Genomic DNA, 18112 nt, shown 5'->3' on the forward strand with positions numbered 1-18112 from the left:
TACCCCATTGGTCTGGGAGACAGAGAACTTCATAAGATAGTATTAACGCATTGGCCGGTGGCGGCCTTTTTACTGCTTTTGAAAAGAAAGCCGAACCTGCCAGTTCAGAGATCTCATTTGCGTAGAAGCTATTCATAATGATCCAAGTAACGAAGGAACTGAACTAGCTTGCTGAATCAGGCGGCAAAATTTCGAAATTCTGTTTCCATAATGGACAATCCGAACATACCATCTTTGAACTGACATGTCACAGCAAACATATAGCGTTCTTTTATACACGCTCATTCAGCTTTCCGTAAGCCGCAGTGCTGGCCTTTTTTTTTCTAATCGAGATTTGTTGCTGCTGCTGTAACAAACGCGGCTTTCGGTATCTCAAAATGTAAAGGAGCCGCCCCGCCACTATGCGCCCTTTTAGCAAGTGAAACATTTTTGGCTTACCTAGGAGTTTATTGTACATATTTGGCTCCAGTCTCAATCAGTCGCACTCTACAGTTTATCCTATTGACGATTCACCAGCCGGCCAACTTTCCGGAGCCGATGATGCTGAGGAAACCGATAAGATTGACCAAATCAGTGAAGCCGACCCTAATTCTTACGATCCCTTTTTGTCCACCGCATCGTTTCTGTTAGCCAAGTCTGCCCCTGTTTACCGCGTCCAATATCCCTATTGCTTTGATTTACCTTTTTCGTAAGTCTCAGTGACTGCTCTCATCTAAGTGCCTCACTAAAGCACCCTCTCGACGCTTACCTAGTTAATCGCAGCGCCACCACTTGGCAAGGCGTCGAGTTCGTCTAATTCTTGCCCGGCCTCTTCTCTAGCTAACCTTTTGCCTGCCCCTGTTTTCCCGTTATCGGCTTCTATGTAAATTAAAACCGGTTGTGCGCTGCGACCTATTTTCGTTTTGGAGCGTAGAGAAGAGTAGTTAGGAAAAATATAAGCGTACCCGTATATGTTTTGTTTTTATTTGTTTTTCTAGAGTGGCTAAGCACAAGCTACATTCGTTACTCAAAAGGCTTATGATACCCGCTTTAGATACAGTTCCTTGTAAAGCTGATCCGTCGTTTTACTTTAATAATGCTTTAATGCATCTAACGATTCTTAGACGGTATTACAGTCATTAGGCCCCTGGGTTTCACTACATAGAATATAACCGTTAGGATGAAATATTGTAGTGTTTTGTTTATGGGCTCTACGCCCGAAGTTGTTAGCACTTTTTTTCTTAAATTCAGTTCTTCGTGAAAATACTTAACACAGACGTTCTAAACATTATTCATAATTAGGTTTAGTTTGTACAAGATCCCCTCGTAAGCTCTCCAGTCGGTAAGCATTTAAGCTAACCCGAACAGGTCTGCGGTATACTCTATATATACGAATGAAAATAGCTCGCCTAGGTCTCAGTAGATATGTTTGCGGAGGGTTGGGCATTGATTAAATCCGTTGAGTACTATTAACCCGTGAATTATTAGCTGAGTCGCCGTTCGCTTTCAACTGGATCATAGGTGTCTCATAAGCCGCTTTTCTCAAACTTGAGACATATGCTTTTCATTCGACCATGGTTCGATTCTGATAGCGAAAGTCATGATGAACTTAAGCAAGCACACATATGAGGGACACCCTTAGGTTGTTCCAATTGGAATACCGCCGAGGAAACCCGCGACCAACCCAGTTATCAGATTTATTAAATCGTGTAATAGTCCTTTATGCCAACTTCAGCAGTAAGTTCCATTGCATGAAACTTTAGTTTTCGGATTTTTCTAATCGAAACAAAGTAGAAGCAAGCAAAGAGGACAACGTACATCGAAGTTGCGCTTTATGAATGCGAACGATATCCTGTGATACAATCGATTCGGATTCACATTTAGACGATGAGTGGAAACACAATGGTAAAATATCCGGTAAATGTATGATATCTAAGCATCAATAATAAATATATTTGTACGTGAAATTCATAGCTATCTAGGTATAGCTAGGAGTCAAGTTTTGCTAACCACAAGTTAGTTTATGTCATCTTATGCAATGATCAATTACAATTGAGTCGAACAAACTTACGCCTTTTAGACCCTACTTCGCTGGCAATTTACTGCATAACCTCTTTAGGATGTTTCACTTTTAATCCCGTGGACCGCCATAAAATTTAATGGCCTCATGTGGTCCCTCGGATAACCGAAGAAGTAAGCCTAAACTTCGGATAATTCCAGCAGTTGCATCTAGAAAGAGAAATCCCGAAGTGCGGGCGCCTTATAAGCCTTACAAATTTTCTCAAGGCATTGAGCACAACAACCTTTTCTCAGGTATACATTGCAGCCTCGTGCCAAATGCAATTCGTCAACCACTTCCTAATGATTGCTGAGTGTATATATATATATATATATATATATATATAGGTTAGTACGTTTTATTGACGCAATGTGTGCCATCGTGAATTTATTTACTCACTGTAAGCGCTAAACCCTTTCAGAATCACTATTAGCCTTGTAATCGATGTGTCGCTCGTAACGCATGGTCAACTTATTTATAAATTTATAAATTATTCCTCATACATCATAGCATTTGTTGCACCGCTAAAGTCCACCTCTCGTATAGTTCATTGTTTGACTGGAGTTCTGATCAGCCGAATTTTTTTGAACCTATTATTGTTTCAAAGCAGGTATTCTTTTCTGCTAACATTTCTGACGATTTCCTGGTACGTGGTAAATATATTATATGATGCCGAGCATGAAAATCCCTAGACAATACCGCAGAACATCGAGTGACATCCAACATCTGGACAATCTTCACACAATCAGCTTTAACACTGAATAATAGTTCCGGGTTATACTCTCTTGGCCTGACATCGACTTCCACCCGTTTTCACGTAGGTTTAACTTAGTGAACTTAGCTGATGGACGAAACCACGCTTGTTATATGAGCTTTCCGAAAGTGCTTACTTTATATGTATTTTTTATGATAACGAAAGCTAGAATTGAAATCGATAATCATATAAATTGATCGACAGAACCTTCGTTGCTATCTTATCGATTAGAACTTTAGTTATGTCTTGTAACGTTGTCGAGCCAATCTCTAATCAAGACAGATATTGGATAAGGTCCAGGTGTGCGAATATTTCACAGTCTATCCCTTTATGATCATTTTCAGTAAAATGGGTATACGGTAAAATTGCTTTTTCAACCTGAGAGCCGCAACGACGGCTCGTTGAGTTGCCGAAGTAGTGCCGCGGTCCATGGGATGATATAAGATAGAAAATGCAAAATGCGAGCAGATAACCTTGTCGTTACCGTTTTTACCATTCAAGGTCATGTTAGCATACTGTTTGGTTGTTTAATCACACCTGTCATTTAGTATATGTCAAATAAAATGCTGGACTTTGGATGCAACTGAAGTATTCGCCTACCTAGCCTGCAAATGTAATCTTCCAGGCATGGCATTACTTCTGTGATGATAAATTGCGCGGTAAAAATTGACAAAAGGCGGTTGTCCGCCTTAAAAATCACACAGAACTTCTGGTGAAGCAGACAGCGAAAACAGACAAAGTGTACAGTCTGTAAAAACTAAAAAATTCAAAAAAGCAAATTCGGTTTTGGGTCTATTTGAATCACAGTCTGATAATAATAGCCCAGTTATCCTATTCCGGTAAAATTATAAAGAAATGTTTTCTAAATGACCAGGCCCGAAAAGTGGAAACTGAACCAACATTCTGTCGCCTTTAATAGTCGGCGGACATTACAGAGCACTTACAATGTAGCAATGATCATGGCCCTTCTAGCTTGGAATTAAAATACACTCAAATTTCGATTCTACGACCATAGTCTCCCACCTTATGGGTCTATATCGTTTCTGTTTCATCGTTCAAAGACAAAAAGGAAGCTTCACAAAAAGGCAGAATAGCAGTAATGTTCTTTTCGGGTATAAATATTCGAGTTCCTTTTTCGACATATCAAAAAAAAAAAAAAAAAAACAGAAATAACATATAGGTTGGCAAAGAGGTTCCTGAAACGTCCTAAAATAGGAACTTAGACAACAAAAAAAGAGATCTATGCCGCTGTTTTTGTATGTACAAGGCTTTTGCAGACTCATTATAGCAGCTGAAACTAGCCTGGTAACCTCTAGGATGCAGTTTTTCTTTTGTTTGTTACGAAAAGATATCCGTGTTGTGAACTGCCCTTATTCATATAAAACCTAAATGTCAATATAATTGGAAAACGTAATTGAAGCCTATATCTGGTTTACAGTAGCAGCTAGAGATTTCTCTATTCGTAGGATATGCTATGTTAATGCAAAGAAAAAGTGTATATCGATCTAAACAATATCTAAATAGCCCGAGGAATTTGCTCATAAAGGGTAGTCAACCATTAGCAGACAGCTTCTCGAAGATTTCAATAAGTTAATACGTAGAAGTAATAATTGTTGCGTATTTCATTACTCTGTCACTTATAAACCAGCAGTTTTGTATGCCTCTTGTGGCTAGGTATACAAATAAAAGTTCAGGACACGATAGATTCAGGCGAAATTAAACTAAGCTATCTGCTTTGTTTGTACGGAAAACTTTTTTGGTGAAATCAAAAATCGTCGGCAGTGCGATGAAAAAATAAGGCCCGTCCTGTTCTATTTGCGAAATGCCGTACGAAATGAAAAATGATCAACTTTGAAAAGTAGGCACCAGTCTCTTTTCCTTTTGGATCTAACAATAGTAGCCGTGGCACAAGCAAATTGTACAAATAGTAGACGGCCGTGGCAGCAAAGCGATAGGTTAGTAACTGCCGTCAAAAGACACCGGTGCCTTCGCTAGCATGCTCCTAGTTAAGGTCCACTAAAACATCTTTTAAGATATCTATGATTCTAAGCTATAAAGATTCTACTGAAATACGATGTTGAAAAGAAATGTAGATAAGTGGTTGGCCTCTTGCAGTATAGAAGTGATAAAACAAAATGTATTAGCAATTTGAGGCTGATGTAATAACGGGAAGCTGCACTTTGCGATTAAACGATAGGCCACACCGAAATAATCCCGGTGGTGCTAATAATAACGGTATGTAGGATTATGTATTGCAAAACTGTATAGAGATATAAGAGAAGAATGGAAAATTAGCTGGTGGTGATCTTGGCGGAATAAAGTCTACCTGCCGGAACCCAATCCCACATACATTCTTTCATGCTCGATAAATAGTACGCCGTCAGGCCCAAGTGTCCTATACAACATCACTCAAACTTTTTTGAAAAAAGGAACAAACGTCTACGTAACCATTACTTAGTTGGTTTCAAAGATAAACATACCTGTAATTATTTATTTACTAACAGCAATACTAAGCTGTATACAGGCGGCTGTGAATAACAAGCTACCGACCCACGTCTCTGAGACGACAAGGCGGGTCTCGATATTCAACCCTAGCCAATTCCCTTCCATTTACCCTACCAAGCTCGTATTTCTTAAGATATTAAGAACTGCAATAGTTTTTTTTCGGAAACAACGCATTGACAACGACAGCTGCCTACGTTTGGGAGCGCTTGGGAAAGACGTATACATTCTACATAAGGCTGCAACTTGCGGAATATCGTGATCGTTAACGGATTTTGTCTTTTTTCGGAAGCGGCGAAGTCACCCGGCTGCAATGGATGTCTACCAATATGTATTAGGACGTACAAAACACGCTCTATACATGCTAGGTAAGTGACTTTTCGTTTTATCTTGTATATTTTTACGCATTAGATACAAAGATTTTTCTGTAGGTTGAGAATTTCCAGGGAATCGAAGAAGCAAGGGATGACCATAACGGTTTACGACTTTGCCAATGGCATTTTAGCAATTAAAGGCTAAATGTTTTGAGCCAATCACCGACGATCGCTCTCGTTTTACCGGTGTTAGTGCTATAAAATGATTTAGTTTAGCTGGGGCATCTATGTTGAAACTTGTCGGTGGCTCTAACTAGCTATTGTACTGTCGCAGCTTTGAAGCGAATCGGCGCTACACGAATTACGATCTTTGGACAAGTAACTGGACTTCTACATTTACCTATTACTATCAATCTATTGGATATTTGCAGCTGTCCACTAAACGATGGGATTGGTGAACAAAATCGTTCTTACTTTAGCCAGACAGTGTTTACGTGTGTGTATGCGTCTACGAAACAAGTTTGAAAACAATCCAAGAAATAGACTAAGGGAATTGCGCTGGAGACATTATATACGTCTACATGGTGAAACACTCATAAATAGAAAGAGATACACGACAAAGCAGAAATTACTTGACCTGTGACTGAAGCTTCAATCTCGCTACGTACGGCACGTAAGTATTGACTAAATTTGTTCAGTCACTTTTTTCGTTGAATGAGTTTTTCGGCAAGAAGCTCCTCTCTCTTCCATGGTTTGCTATGTCAGCCTGTGGGGTACCATTGATCTGAACCGTCCTGTGCCCACAAACCCACTATCGTACCTAATACAAAACTATGCAAAAGGATTCTGTCAGTGTTTTCAGACATTAGATGCGATCAGGTGAAGCCGAAAGAATGTCAGAAAGAAGATTTTGTCGAAGAACGTTAAATTTCGAACGTGCAGAAGATCACGTAATAGACGAACGTGCAGTTAGACAGTTTGCTACACGTAACAGTTATATTATTCTGGGATCTTGGCTAAGCAAATATTTTTAGCATCAATACGGCTAAATGCGAGCAGTTGTGTTGCGGAAGGATACAAATGCATACACTTATATACGTACCCTACCCCATGATAGTGCAGTGAATCCATTGCTCACTACTCCACCCTAGCTAAGCGGCGCTGGGCTCGCGGTGGCCCAAACATAATCAAGCGCTGCCCACATTTGCTGCCGCAAAGAGATTTCCGCTACTCGAGCTCATGACTTACTGATGCAGCCTTACTGAGGAATCACCAGGCATGCTATATACATTAGTTTTATAAAATAGCTAAAGGAGCGGAACAGGTGTTTGAAGAGAAAATTGTTATTTACATGAGTGCGCTCTCGAAATTACGAGCGACCGGCCAGATTGCAGACATAGCGACATCAGTAAAAAAATATCTTCAAGTAACTACAAATGAACTTCCATGAAATCGTTCTTCAACACTGGTAATTGGCTACGCGGATTCAGATTTAGTTAAACTTTCAATAATTCATAGCTGAAGTGTATATGCACGTTTCAGTATAACCCGTACTTAACATTAGCCTGACCTTGTCCCCTAAATTAAAAAGTAGGATAAAGGCAAGCCCAAATAAAATGACCGGCTTGAAGAAATCTGAAAGACTGATACGAAAATTCATTGAATTAAGACTGTGAGGATACCTGAAATAGGCTTTTTGGTATCCAGTGCTTGGTAAAAACATTCAATGAAACATTATCAAGACGCCGATGATGACCTTATACGATCAGGAAGCTTTTGTATCAAAAATTCCTTTCGCTGTTTCAAGAACATACCCGATAAGAGACCAATGAATCAATTTTGCCTTAGAACAGCGTTCTGGGTACAGTGAGAAAGCTGTTAGATAAATTTAAAGTCATCATAATTTCACTAACTTCTTCAATTATTGCAGGCCAGTCTTTTCTACGATACGAATGGACGACCATTTTCTACGTCCCTCGTTGGCAACAACACATTTCCACCAATTTTATATTGACGGACAATAGTCGTCCAAGTTACGTCACCACCCTGCGAACAGTAACAAGAAAAGACGGCAAAAGTTAGCAGTTGTGATGACAAAAAGTGAGTATTTTTGCTAAGTAAGTCCAAGTAGCAGAAATGGTAATCGAAAAAAAGACCATGACCCAGACCTTACAACTTCAAAGTTGTGCATATTAACGAACGAAAGAGTGGTGTCGACAGCCAATTTGCACGCGCGGTTGATCCTGACTCCAAGTCCGGCCTATCCGGCTGGATCCAGTGGTCGACACGGCGTAACCTATGCGCTCGTTGTCAACTATCGTCGCAATGGCATGAATACTGTCGAAACTGTGCCCGAGCAGGCTCAGCTGAGTCATCCATCACTTACAGCGTCGGACTAGCAAATAGGTAGATAGGCAGCTAGGCAACGCAGCGTATTATAGATTTTCGAATCTAGGTTAGTATGTTGGGTCAAAGTGTTTTGCTCCGGGGCACCTGCTGCGACTAGTGACACTCGAACGGCAGGATCAGGGGTCAACGCCGGCCTAGAGGCTCTCTCTGACCGTTGCTCCGGAGCCTAAGCAAGAACGGGGGCAAACGCTGCCGAAGGCTTCCCCTCTATCAAAAAAAAAGAGCCAAATAAGGGAGAAGCTGAACGAGCAAATAAAGTACGGTTAAAGAAGTGAGGAATTTGTCCACCTAGGTAGAGAATTCGTTTTGTTGGTCTCACAATAATTTTAAAACGGAGGTGCAGATTTAAATGTGTATAGGTGCTCCAAATTCTTCATTTTCCAAATACGATTTGGATATAGATGTATAAACGTAAATTGATAGGACTGTACAAAAGTATCTGTTAATTAAGCAATCGAATTAATTAGTGGGTGGGTTATTGAGCAGTTAGCTTGATAGGTTTGCGCCCAGAGGCGGCAGATAGAAACCAACGTAAATGTGGATATAATGCCCAATACGACAATAAAATTCATTGTTGCAATCTGCTTCACTAACAGCGTAAAAAATTATTATTTTGCTGACGAAAATCCGTGTTGGTGCATTTAGTGTCTGCTACTAGAAGGGCATTGTATTTTGTATATAGATACCCTTATCCATATAACCAAAACTAATGAAATCAGTGAAACAAACTGTAGTCCTCACATACATAAAAGCTTTAGTGAACTCATAGTGATAATAAACAGAACCTTATATATATATCTGCATTATGTAATATTTCACGTTATCAGTGTGATGAAGATCAGAAACAAACCTTTCTAACGACGTAGAGATTATGTCTTCTTTTGCAGTACAATATGACCAACTTTCAGATATAATAAGATGAATAGTTTGAGCTTCGCTTTCATACACACAGCATCAAGTTTTGAATGAATACATCTCTGCCGGTAGGATTAGACCCGAACGTTTTATGGTCCTCTTTTGTTCATTACCTAGAAACGAAATCACGGGGTCACTATCAGCAATGCCGGCCACGCCAATGCTGTTATTATGATTGCCTATTCGAAGTCGGCGAATCGATTTACACAGATGATCGTCCGATCGCCCCGTCGGCCGACGGTCATCTGGGGGTTTTGCGTCGCGTTCACACCTCTACGTATACGCGTTTCCTGCGATTGTAGATCAATATGGTTATACGACCGCAACGCATCCACGGTGGGTTATTCCGACATCGTTACTATAACACCTTCATTCCAATAATCCTCTAGCTTGATTATAACGTAACTAAACCTCTATGTTTCGAGTTTTACGTCCGGTACCGCCGTTAGGTAGGCATTCAGTCAGACTGCTGGCTCCCAGCATGAAACGAAGTCTGTCTACGCCTGGGTTCGAACCTAGACCACAGTGTGTCCCTAAGGTTAGCAAGTAAATAGGCAAACTCACTAACGTAGCTAAATCTTGAATAAGGTTAAGTCTCTCGGTTATTAGGATGAGAGTAGAACGCAGGAAACTATCGATCGCAGCTCTAGTACTGTTAGTAATTACAAGGCAGTGAATACAAGCTTCAACCACACGGAGAACTGCCCCTCTGCCCCATTGGACCGTTTCTTCGTGCTGTGGACTTTACCGCAGGATGCTTCACGCTCAAACTAACATTCCCGGTATGGCCTTCTGTAGGCGTATACATCGCATGCACTGATGGCGGACAACGTCTACTTGCCGGCTTATATGCGTTTGCTAGGTTGATTACTAAACAATGTAAGAGCACGGCATAAACTCTGTTTTCGATAGGCTTCTGGCGGCGACTTGCGATCACAATCATTGAGCTTACTGATGGTATTTTAAGACAACTTCAAGAGAAGTAACTGCTTATGTCTAAGTTGCATTTTAATAGTTTAAAAAGCTCGAACATCATATATACAGTAGCGAACATTTCATTTCTGGAAAATGAAGTGTTATAGCTATGAGTGTCTCTCTTTACTACCCCTGTTTCATATTAGGCAGTTCTTCACCTCAGCGGAAATATGTCCTCAGTGCAATACTAGCAGTAGGGCACCAGAACAGCCCCATATAGCAGGAGAGGAGCTATTAGAAAACGCTTGTCAGATTTCTCTTGTCGTAGATAAATTGTAAATGAAATAAAAATTGTAATTAAAAAATCAGTAAGATTTCTCAAAGATCACAAGGAAATTGACGAGCTGGTTACAAAAGAAATCAAGTACTAAGTAGGGAAAGTACTTATGTAAGTCAATGTATAATGATCACGTTCCAACATATCGAATTTAGCATTAAAAGTTGGTTATGTATGTCTACATAATACTTTGTTTGTGCTGGTACTCTTCCTTTATAGAGACCGACGTTGACTGCCACGCCTACACACTTCAGCTATGGTGCGGTCCCCTTGTAAGATATAGATCGTCCAAGATTTACATTTCAAAAGCGTAAATCCCACTAGCTGGAGTTTGTTGATCTGTTAGAGCTGTTGTGAGTAGGCATAGGTATCTTGCTCAAGGCGTGTGTCTTGCCTGCCGGTCAACGCAGGAGGATTGTTTACGCATGTCCACCGTATTCGGGCATTTGTTTACTTGTTTCTAACAAAACGAATTACACGCTTTACTTTCTCATTCAACCTATGCGTCATAGAGATACGAATGATACACTTCCAGTGTACCAATAAATCGAAGTGTACAATATACGAATACGTTCTTCAACTCGACCTAGTAAGGTATATACGGATGGCTCTATCGCGGACTTTCTCTTTGGCCGTGTTACCTCATTCCATACATCCTTGTTATGCTTTTTTTAGGTTTGAATGAACAACTCTGCCCGATGTCTCGAACCAACCCCGCCCTCGCGGATTGCGTCCTTGTCGATTTGTAAGGCCTACTCCTACAGGAGGCCGCTCATTATCTCGATAGTCGTTTCTAATCGTCAAATCGGCCATACAAACAAAACGGAAGAGTTATTGCACATACAGGTTCCTGATATTTGGGCCCTGTTAGCCCAATTAACTTTATTTTGCAAATAGATCCTATGCGGTTAATTTGTGTTGAGTAAGAACCTCCTCTTACTTTTTTCGTATCTGTAACTTGAAAATTGGCTGCCTTCGACGATTCCTGCCCACCCGGGCTTCTCACGCTTAGCAAACAGGTCGAATTCGGCGCATGTAAGCGAAGTTCTACCATTTTTTCTCAATTTATTGAACATATTACGATTTGAGTAATAACATGTCTACCACACCGCAACAAATCGTAATAAATCCGGCTCTCATTTTTCGCATGTCAGCTGTTCAATATGAGAGACGAATTCGTAATAGCTAAGACAAGATAAAACATGAGATCAAATAGACGTCTGCCAGATATGTCAGTCAGTATCCTTTTTCATTGGTAGGTAAGTGTAGTGTAGTAGTTTTCGGACGATAGCTAAAGTGTTCCAGCTAAACATAACTCATCTGCCCCTCAGTATACACAGTTCACTCTCATGCCTGGGGCGTCTACTGCCTATAAAATCCGCTCAATCTGCTTGTTTCGTTGAGCAAGTGGGTCTTCTGGTTCGCTCGATCTTCCCCTCTGCTCGCATGTGCCTACACCAGGATCTTGCAGCTTATCTCTTGTTGCCTTTCTTCAAGTGTGGGTTTTCTCCTTCTCCTCCATTTTCGTCGTCGTCACCACCGTTGTCCTTGCTTGCATTGTGGCTATAGCTGTAGCAGTCATTGCCCCCTTCTTTGTACATAATGGTGTGTTTGGCGCTTCTAGTAGAGGACGGATGAGGGCAATCGAAAAAAGTCATGAACATGTCTGACCCAGCAACGCGTCGCCTTGTCCTGTTTAATAGTCGCGTTTTCATAGCCTCTGGTACAGTCGTTTCACAAAGCTGAAACCGAGTTGGCTACTACAGACAGAATGAAACATAGCAAAGAGATCCGTGTCTGTGAGCGTGTGTATGTATAAGTTTGCGGATAGGGGTGAGAAAGAGTAAGGAGGGGCTACCGCAATGAGCCGCCGTGACGGCTCCGAACTCAACGGCGGCGCGTCTTAGGGCTTTTTTTGTAGACAACTTGCATGGCTCTATTACACCGTACAGCCAAGTATTGCTTCATCTCAGTTTGATACATCCAACGTCGAGGAGGATCACTATGATGTTTCCAGCGGTTCATAGTCAGTAAGAAAATGGTGCGAGACACGTTTATTTGACTGAAGGATCAGTCACTCAGTCGGTTAGGACCGCCTGATGAATAGCTGAGAGAGGAGAAAGCGAAAGGAGACAGAGATGACTTCGTGTGCGTTCGCTGCGCGCAAAAGGCAAGAAGGGACCGACGCTGGAGGCGATAGGGAATTTAGTTTGAAGACAGACAAAACAAGGCGCTGGGTACGCGTTGTAAAGCGGCGGATATCGGAGGACGTGCCAAGCTAGACACCAATCGGAACAAAAAGCGATCACTGAGAACTTACGAATGGATTACTCTGGTAGTGTCTATTGACGAATTAAACAATACAGATTGGTGGAGCATGAGTTTGAAAAGTAGGGGAAAAACTGAAAGCACATAAATAAAGATGAAGAAGCGGATATATACTGATCTGATGAGGATAAACTTACGTGGAAATGACAGAACAGATATGCTTGGCCGATGCTGGACGTGCGGGCCGTTCAGTAGGCGAATATAAATCTTGGGGGTACACGAACGCAAATTAAAAGCAGTGCGTAGCATAGTTCGATAAGCAGCATGAAGGTAGTAATTAAAATGGGCTAGCACGCAAGAAGATTTCGTAGACTATACATCTGGTACTACTGTCAACGATTAAGGAACAATAGTTTTCTTTCCGTTTGCTTCTTACCGACGTCTCTGGTTGATTTAAGTAGTGTTTCCTTTATGTTTCAAGCCTAACCTGGATGACACGTGCTAATTGGTTTCATTAGTTAGTCAAAAATAGAATAAATAGCCTTGTTTAATGTAAGTGTTCCGGGCGTCAACACCCATAAATTAGGTACGCTTAAAGGTGAGCTCTTTGCGTACTTGCCTATGTGCTTAGAGCTTACCTTCTCCTCTGTATAAAACCTTTTAGAAATGTTCGACACCGCACAAAATGGCTGAAAATTATGTGTGGGGCGTTAGTTTAATTACGCCTGTCTCGTTTAAATACCACGATAACATTACCAGTGTCGACTTGGGGGGCTTCTCATATTCCATGCGCCTGTCAATCCTAGTACTGCTGCTATGTGAGGTATGGTAACGAATCAATGCGGCATCTAGGATTTAGTAAGTAGGCAGACGCAACTGTGTTTCTTTCAGGCTATTTTTTTTTTATTCGCGTACACAAATAGACAGACGTTGCTATAGGAAACCTGTTCTCTATCTAGACCGCTGGGGCCTTGTCCCGTATCGTCCCACAGCTTTAGACGTCCCGCTCGTACACACGATTGAATGAATGACTCTACCAGGGCAACTGACTGTTTGTTTCTGTAAATTAAGGCTACGCCCGCCCTCAGAATGTCCTCCACCCAAGGGACTTATCGGTTGTTGTTATTGCCGCCGTTGTTACACTGAAGGGATTTATTTAATGACTTAACTGCTAGTGAGCTGTTTCATCCGTTCGAAACAAGTTTCCATCGAAGACATCACCAGAATATCGAATCAGTAATCGAACAGAAACAGCACCAATGTGGGTAGATTAACCGTAGACGTTACAACCTTTGCCGCTGCTCCCTGTTCGCCTGTATAACGTCCATAAAGATTAGCTCCCATGGTATTTTCTACTACTTCCAGGATAAATCCAATCATTACTACAGTGCTACAATGCCAGCTGGTGTCTTGACGTAAGAAACGCAAATAATTACACCAACGGAAACCGAGAATAGGGAAGCTGCGGCAGTAGTAACTACGTTGCTACACAGGTGCCTTCACGTTAGCGTGCGATTTATAAGATTTTGAGACTGTGTACCCGTTGAGCAGCTCGCGTCAATGGATGTGTGACTGTAAATCCCTTTTAACAGCATCGTATCGGGCTAGAAAATCTGATGGGTTTATTGCAAAATTCTTTAAGCTTCTTTCACAAAAGTACTCTAATGAACGACCAGTGTACGTCTAACATCTATATTCAAACTCGATAAGTCGCTCTCTTTCGAGACAAAAGTAAACAATTACAGTTAAGAACCACGAACAAATTCAATTTTACCACAATGCGCCTTCTAATCTGTTAGGGCCGATTTGTTCCTTAAATCAGACCATTTCGCGACAAATGGTCTAATACAACACTCAGAGTCTATCTTGATTGTAATATTAAGTCATGTTAGATTCAAAGACGTTCGTTCTTTACCCAGCGACCCTTATGGTAATCGAATAGCGCGTACGGAAGGTCGGTTTTTTTTTATTTAGGCCCTAATGAGACAAAATACCAAGTGTTTAGCGAATCGAACAGCGCAAACGTTAGCTGTTTCGTTTTACGTTTACGTTGACGGACACTTACAAGCAATAATAATTATTATTTAAACATCTAACACGCATGCGCTACGATCGTCGTTCATTTAGGCGTCTGCTACCTGTAATGCGAACCTAATATTTTTTTTTTATATATATACACAGGAGCTATACCTGACGCATAGATTTCCTTTGTTTGAATCAAATCAGCTATCAATCAGAGAGCATGACTCATTTCTAATTTTTCAAAAGTATAAGTGACCGTATAGTGTTCTGTGTAACACCCATCTTCATGAATTTATCTCTAACGTCATTCTGAGGGTGAACTCCTGGCCGTCGTCGGTTACGGCCTTTGTGGCGTGTTTTTTTACCTTTACGGGAGCAGAGCAGGGCCGTGAGGGACTCCTTTAGGTAGATACTATAGAAGACCTGTTGGCTTATTACATCCGGTCGGTGGATAACCGGAGGAAATGAAGCGCCGGAAGGTTTGCTGAATATCCAACCGCGAACGGTAGCAGGATTCGCTTTGTTAGGAAACTGTGATTTGTGCTGGGGATTGAATCTGTTCTAGGCTACTGTAGACAGACAAAGCAAAAAATGTTCTGAATCCTTTACAACGACTCGGTCCAAATACACTATACCACATGCGAGTGTATACGTAGAGCCAAAGGTACAATGCGTGCCATTGGATCTATACAAACATAATGATACATTCGCTGTCAGCGTAAGCCCGGTAGCTATTCATCTGTAGCCTAACGGTTTTTGGACGCGGCAGGTTAATTTGGAACTCACGAAGTTCCTAGGCACAAATCGTACAGGTTGGTAGAATACTGTAACTAGGTTAGCAAAATCATTCGATATTCAAAAGATATATTCATCTCAAAAAAAAAAAGTCATACAGAGACACGTTATATGCTGAATGATTTTGTGACAATTTTGTATTAATTAAGTTAGACAGACAACGCTACTAAAAATACATTGATGACAAACTTCGATGAAATATAAACTAGCACAGGCTAGAAATCGAACCCAAAACACCGGCTATATTTAAAAGCAATGGTTCCGCTAGTGATCACTGTCGCCATCTGCCGTGTACAGTTTTAGTTAAAAGAAATTTTCTTTTGGCAGAGTATTACTACTGTGAGACTAAAAATGTTACGCTGGTTCGTGCCAATAAATTAGGTTTAAGTTCCTTTGATAACTTCATAGCAGTTGATGGTGCTGTTGTACATAGAAAATTCGAAAATATACGAAAATACAAGCTCACGTAGGAAGCTCTAAAATTTTGGACTCGAACGAGGTTCGAAGACGGACAGTATAGGTATGGGGGATAACCACCCAACGTGTGGTCAGGAGGAAATCATGATAACATTTCACAGGTGCTCGTTAGCTTTAAAATTAGTGGAAGGTCTAACGAAGTAGATTAGCCTGGACAATATTATTTAGTAAGTACTCCGAGTTGGTCGAGGGAAGCTGCGGCCCGCCATAAGTGATATCAACGACGAATCTCACTATAATACCGTTCTTCTACTGTAAATAGAGCCTGTGGGCTTCTGCATCCAAAGTTGTTACCCTTTTGGCTTGCAGTCGCTCATTTGACGTAACATGGTTCAGCTGGCTCTTTCTGAACTGTTTCAGAGACGTCTGATAGATTCTTGCTTGTTCAACTATGCGAAATTTTATCCATGAAATTACATGAACGGCATTTTCTATTTTGCTGTGCACTTTCTAGTAGTTTTGACCAATCTGCCAGATGTCCACTCAGTTACCTTAGACAAATTGTGCCATCATGTGTTACGTAGTTGGAACTTGGTCGTTTTATCATTAAGTTATTTCACCTCAATCAAACTAATACTTCAATCAATTTAATATATAACACATTCTCAGAGCGAATAATCGTATTCGATTTTCCACTTCGAAATTGTACAGGTAGATTTTCAGTTAACGCACGTTCTATTTTACAGGTAAGCGTGCCGTATTTTTCCCAACAGTAGACGAAAGTTTTGATACTTGTAGATTCACCTCTCTATCTAGTGCTTTTCTCTCGTTCCATATAGCGCAAACAGATAGTACTGATTTTTAGAGGGCCCTTGCTAGAATCGCGAACAATGCGTTCTTTTCCTTTTTTTTTTTTTATCAAAGCTAGCACGACTAGAGCTATTAGTGCTGCTTTGACTTGTTCATATCGTTGTCGGACAGATCTGTTCTAACGATACGCAACTGCCGCTGCTATCGACGCTCAAGCACAACGAAGCAGACTAGCCACTCCAGCTAAGCTGCTAAGGTTCCTGACGTTCGTTAGTTTTACTTAGGGCCGTACTCCGCCGTCTCACGTTCAAGTGGATCACTCGCCTTCTGCAAGTCTGCCGCCGGAACATTTCTACTGGCTTCCCTGTTCTCGATAAAGACAATAAGGACGAGGACGAGAAAGATAAGGCGAGCACACCCATTTGCTGTACTAATGCTACCGCTGCTAGACGAACATGGACTAAGCATAGTAAAATTCATGTATTTGCAGAGCTCTTAGCTTATTATTCGCTTGTTGACGTCCGATCCTTGGTTTTCGCGTCGTGAGGGAGAAAGGTGGGTGTGGGAAGCGGGAGACGAAGGTAGAGCAAGACAATAGCAACGACGTTCGGAAGGCCGCACCACATCGTAGGTCGTCGCTGTAACCGCTAGCGCAGCTGCCGCCGTCACCGAGTACCTTCCGCCCGGTGCCCTCAGCGACCGTCTTTTGCGGCCTGAACAAGCTAAGGCAAAGAAGCGACACTGCCAACAGCAAGACCGGCGGAGGCGCACAATTGCTGAAGCACAACTATTCCCCTTCTCTTTTGAAGACGGCGCAAAAGACCGACAACGAGAAAGAGAGAAAGGGCGGGAGTGGAAGAAGGCACAGTACGACGCAACGTCAGTGAGTTAAAAGAAATCAAAGACGTGCACAACGACGAAGCGATGGTTGGCAAGGGAGGAGTAATTCTGTCAAAGAATAAGCGCAGCACCTTCAGGTTACGCCGACGACTACGACGCCCCGAAGCACTGTTCTACATAGCGGTGATGGCAGCGCTGCTGCATTTTCGACCATACAGTATCTCCACCGCCCGTTGTACAACGTGTGACTCCGCTTGTACGCCGACCGCCCGCCCACCCTCCTGAAGACCAGCAACCCGCTTCTTCTACCTAGCGGTTGCTACTGTTCGTCTTAGTTCGTTGCTGTAGCTGTCCTTGCTGTTGGCGCCGCGATCTTTGTATTGTTGTTGGATGCTGTGGCCGGGTAGCTTAGACGGTTCGCTACTTCGTTGTCCTCTCGTCTCCTATCCCCATTCGTCGTTCATTTTACTCGCAGTGCTGTCAACGAGCCTAGAGGGCTATAGCGGCGGTGACAATGAGTGCGGGGGCCCTCAACCTCCGGCATCCGATCCTCCTATTCTATGACGCTCTATTCACTCGTTCTCTCGCGTGCGAAAAAGATGTATACTCACCATTTATACGAAGAGACCAGAATGCCATACTGGGTCGAACACAAACGCCAGTTCACTTATACCTTCTCGTTGGGTTCGTCCTTTGAAAGTGCTATTTGCAAACACATCAAGTGACAGCGCAACACGATAGGCATCCAAGCATAAGTATCTCTACCGTAAAGACGC

The 18112-nt window shown here is 41.9% G+C and overlaps 1 long non-coding RNA gene across 1 annotated transcript; it reads left to right on the plus strand.

The window, feature by feature from the left end:
• The first annotated feature begins 5510 nt into the window (after positions 1-5510).
• Positions 5511-9220, plus strand: LOC111270458 (uncharacterized). The gene is made up of 4 exons (XR_002686304.2): positions 5511-5662; positions 6040-6281; positions 7539-7708; positions 9050-9220. It is a non-coding gene; the product is annotated as an uncharacterized LOC111270458 (long non-coding RNA).
• The last annotated feature ends 8892 nt before the right edge of the window (positions 9221-18112 follow it).

Source organism: Varroa jacobsoni, unplaced genomic scaffold (assembly GCF_002532875.2).
Source record: "Varroa jacobsoni isolate VJ856 unplaced genomic scaffold, vjacob_1.0 scaffold_1474, whole genome shotgun sequence".
NCBI lineage: Eukaryota > Metazoa > Arthropoda > Arachnida > Mesostigmata > Varroidae > Varroa > Varroa jacobsoni.